Source organism: Montipora capricornis, chromosome 6 (genome assembly GCF_036669925.1).
Source record: "Montipora capricornis isolate CH-2021 chromosome 6, ASM3666992v2, whole genome shotgun sequence".
Lineage (NCBI taxonomy): Eukaryota > Metazoa > Cnidaria > Anthozoa > Scleractinia > Acroporidae > Montipora > Montipora capricornis.
In genome coordinates, this window is record NC_090888.1 from 22,385,527 (window position 1) to 22,390,526 (window position 5,000).

Genomic DNA, 5,000 nt, shown 5'->3' on the forward strand with positions numbered 1-5,000 from the left:
TTGTGGTCGGTATATTATATACTGTAACATATTAAGCTGTTATCTAAGCGCCCCAAAGAACTGAGCACTCAATTTCAAATACAGAAAGCCTTAATGGTATACTACGTTTTTAAATGGCCTTGCTCCTGAATATTTATCTTGTAAATTTGTTAAACAAAATGAAACGCGTTATTCCCTGAGGGACTCTGTGAACAAACTATTTGTCCCGTTTCCGCGAACTAATTTCATGAAAAACAGCTTTAGTTATAGCGGAGCAGTCCTCTGGAACAGCCCAATTTAAACGATTAGTTAATCTTCATTTTTAATGTTAGGGTATACACGGCATTCATGAAAAACAGGTTTAGACTGAGAAAACTAAAACTACATGGCACATGGCAAGTTTTCAATACATATTATTCATCTTCAAATACAAATATGCAGTTAAAGACAACAAGTATACATTACACTTATTCCATTTTCATTACCACTTTTTACATTTTTGTATTTATGTACAAACTGACGATTCCATTTACTAAAAGGATTTGTTTCTAAGCCTTGCCTTCCATGTCAATTTTATTAATCCGAATCATGCACATCTAAAAAATCCTCTCAGAGAAGGAACTTTGAAATGATAAACAAAGCACCCGGACCAAATCATTCCCCTTTTCTTTTTTGATCATTTATCATGCCTATATCAACTCACTCTATGTACAGTAAGAGCCCTCCGAATTGCGCTTTGCTAAAAGCAGGCCAGCGGCCCAGCGGCCCAGCGGCCTAGCGGCCCAGTCCTAATTTTCCATAGTTTTTTTGTCCAGCGGTAAATCCACGAGCATGCACAGATCTGTATCGGGTTTGGGCGTGCAAAGTTTGAATTCGTTTACCATTTTAATAATATTTCCAATTCTTTTCGATCCCTTCTTTCGTTGCATGTTGTGAAGTGAAAAACGTCATTCTCTGTTTGTTCGTCTGTATACAGAACCCGATAGAGAGGAGTCCATTCTTAAACGATGTAAGTTATTTTCAAACCACAGTACGGTAATTACGGTCTTACGGTAATTCTGTGCAATGGCCAGCAACAGTTATGAAAGGCGGTCGATGCGTTTGCATGCTTTCTTTGTGTAACTGAAACTTTAAAAAAAAGATTCGCAGTTCACATGTCTCAATTTTTATAGATATTTTCACTGTCAAAGTGAAAATATTGTGCTATCGGTTTCTGTAAAGAGACGAATGATCAGAGAATGAAAACGTTTTTATCTGAACAACATGCAACAAACAGAAACAAGGATTCAAATGATTAAATGGTATGCGAATTCAAACTCACCGTCGTCCATTTTGCACGCCCAAACCCGATGCAGATCTGTGCATGCGCATGGACTTACCGTCGGACAAAAGAAACTGTGGAAAATCAGGACTGAGCCGCCTGGCCTTCAGGCCGCCGGGCTGTCGCGGGCCGCTGGCCTGCTTTTAGCAAAACCCCTCCGAACTGTCATCAAAAAGGAAAAAAACTCTATTGCAAATGTTCAATCCAATATCATTTTCTGGTTTGTAGCACTTAAAAATATAATGGCCACAGACCTGCAGCTGTTGTTCTGCTAGTATTCTCAAAAAACGTTTTCTTCAGCTGCTACACCATACACCATTATCCAGGCACATTGTTACAATAAACCTGGCAACTGGAATGGGCTTCCTCAATTCAGTAATATTGTCTGATGTACTCTTTCCATAATACTTATTTCATAATCTCTATAATCCCTTCCATGTTTAAATAGCTTTTGTTTTTTCTTGTCAAAATATTGTTTTTGTTCTTTTTTTAATTAGAACCAACGAGCATTTCCGTCTTTTATTGCCAGGAAAGGATTGTCTATTTTGATTTGAATCATTTTATTTAACTTTAAAGTCTGCCATTACTCAAAGTCTCAGAGAATTTGATTAAGGAGAACAGATGACATGCACACTGTGCTGTTTGAATACTGCTAGTTAACTACATGTAGGTAGAAAAAAAGTACATTATGACTGTATAATGCCACTTTCTCCTCCATCCACACCAATATGAAAATGCATTTAAATTTTAGATTAATAAAAAGTGCATTAGAATCAATCAAAATCGCAACTTTAGGTGAAAAAGATATATTTAAAAATTATTGTACGAGGGTGCGCTGGATATGAAATGATAAATATAGCCAACGAGGCGCGTAGCGCCGAGTTGGTTATGATCATTTCATATCCAGCAAGCCCGAGTAGAATAATTGTTTTATTAAAAACCCCAGCATCACAACTCTTTTATGTTGAATTTATTTGGCACAAAATGGCAACATGTAACAAGTTTTGGTGCAAAAATAGAATGATTGACAAAAATGTCAAAATACATGATTGACAACGCTGACAACGGCTTCGCAAACTCGCTGAATGAGATCGAAAAAGAGTCCAGCAAAGGAAGGAATGTCAATATTTGGTGGAGTTACAAACGAAAAACAATCTCTAGAGGAGTCTCCTACAAAGGAAGTTAATTTGAAGGACCAAAATTGTTGAAAACTTGAACGTTGGTGAAATTGTAAAAATTTAGTTGAGGAGGAAAATGGTTTTCTTGCCTCAAGCGTGTCACGTTATTTGTTGTGTTCGTTGAGACTGCAATGTTGTTTTTATGGATCTGATCTGATGCTGGATATGCCTCAATTTCACCTAATCCACTTTTAGACTGACGATGAAGTAATAAAACCCTGTTTACCATGATTTGGGTTGAAGGATGGGACCCGTCGTTGCTGTTAAGGACAAAATTACTGAGGATGCGCGGCATCTTGTGCTGCTTGTTGAGGGATGGTCGCTCATTGTAAGATTCAACCAACTGGTCAGATTTGTGGCCGGTTATAGCCTTAATGTGTCGTGTTTCACAGTCGCTATCAGACAGAATTGTTACCGAAGTTGCCCTGAGGCAGTGGTTGGTGAGGTAAGGGTCAATGCCTGCTCGCTTACTCGTGGATTTCAGCATGTTGTCGAGAGTACTGGCTCCGATCAGCACATTGCAAAACCAAATTTCATCAACATCAGGGTTGAACTTACCGCTTTCTACGTGTCATGGCTTCTGGAAAAAGGCATGCAATTTGGGATTTAAATGGGCCAAGTAATTTTTAACGGTTTTAACAGGACATCTTGCAGATTCTGGAACGGCAAAAATCTTCGCGTCAGATTCGTCCTCAGGATCTTCAGGGCTACCCTGATGGTTTTTTGTTGATGGTAGCGAACCAGGACATTGCCTGTTCAGTTCAAAGTACTCGATTCCGTTGGGTGTTTGTCTGAGGGTAAGCATTGCAGACTTCATTTCACGTTGAAATGAAAGGTAAAACCAAGTTGTCCTTTGTAGCTGTGCGGGATTCTTTGTGTAAGTGAGTCCAAGTTTGCCGCAGTCGAAGAGCTTCTGAATCTGCTGCTTCGAGATAGCTTTCTTGTGAACCAAACCAGCTATCTTTCCAGATTTTCGGAGGTCGTTAACGAATGCGTCCAAAACTTTGTTGGCTTCAGTAAAAGCAGCGTGACTGGTTATTGAAAACTGTTTACTTCGCGGTGGAGAACGAAGAAAGTGGTCAATGGCAGCTCGGATAGACTTAAGCGATGTTTTCTTGTAAAATGAACTGTCTTGCTTTCTCGCAGATGTGTAAAAACTCTTGAGACAAGCATTCAATTCCTCCATGTCCATATCCTCTATCGGCGTTGAAAATTTACTGCCCCCGGGACTTCCAAGCCAGTCTAAAAAGGTCAGTGAAATGTCAGTGTTAATCAACAACATGCACTCGTGAGCTAAAAAAGTTGCAAGAAAGATATTCCCGATAAAAAAAAAAAAAAAAAAAAAAAAATAATAATAATTACATAGGCATTAAAAAAATTAGAAACATACCAGTGAATATTTTCATGCCAAATTTTGTGACCTTTTTGGTGTTCGAGGGGGTAGCATTGTCGACCAAAGCATTGATTTCTGCCTCGGTCAATTCTGATCCAAATCAGCTTTTGTCGGCCATTTTTTCTCGGAGCCGTAAAACTGTGCTGCTGTGTTCATTGACCATATTTGGTAGTGCAGGTATATGAGCTGATAACCTGTGTCCGGCAAGCCAATGAAAATGCTGGAAATGTGATATCCGTTCAGTTTTTAATAAATAGATATATATATATATATATATATATATATATATATTATATATATAATCAAAAAGCGGTGGTGATCAAGCCAGTTAGAGTGCTCAATACAAGGTAGAGCGTAACTATAGAGGGCTGTGAGAATTAAAACATGGCTACATGGTAATTGCCCTACAGGCCTGTTTCGTAAGGCTTGAAGCCTCATTCTTCAGGAGTTTTATTCACGCTGCTGCATACTTATTTTTATATCACAAACACTACGTAAATTTGCATACATGTTGGTGTTAGGGTGCTTAGCTAATTGTTCTGTTGTACTCAAGTGAATTAAGGCCTGGGTCAAGAGCTATTTTCGCACCCCAGGAGAGTGCACAGAATTCGTGGAATCCGCGTGGATCTTGCGAGTTGCCATAGAGACTCTTGGTAGCTCGCGTGTCAACCCACGTAATGTTTGCGAAAGGATTCCGCCATTGTGAAATATTGCTGATTTTGACGGTTGCAGCAAATTGAGGACCAAGAAGACGTTGTTAGAAGGTAAAAAAAAAGTAGTCTTTGCTATCTGAACTGCATCGAAAGATGCCACGCTATTTCAGTTATTTAATCGAAAAGTCGTTCGCTGAACGCTTGTTGTAAACAATAAGCTTGCCGGTATAAAATCTACAAGCGTTCAGAGAACGACTTTTAAGCATATCAGCGTTTATACAGAGCAATTTTCTTTCAATATTCAGCCTTCTAGACAGTGCTCGAAAAATGTGTGCTGTCTTTTTGTAGTTTTACTCGCGAAGGATGCCACAGTACATTGAAAGTTTATACACAGTTGGTTTCTGAAGCAGCTGAAACGTGGCTATTAAAAGGTCAGATTTTATACATTACAAATTTTAGGGTGGGTGCGTTCGATT

The 5,000-nt window shown here is 38.9% G+C and overlaps 1 pseudogene; it reads right to left on the reverse strand.

Annotated features, from left to right (window-relative positions):
* Positions 1 to 2,482: 2,482 nt before the first annotated feature.
* On the reverse strand, positions 2,483 to 3,989 carry LOC138053444 (uncharacterized; annotated as a pseudogene).
* Between the last annotated feature and the right edge of the window lie 1,011 nt (positions 3,990 to 5,000).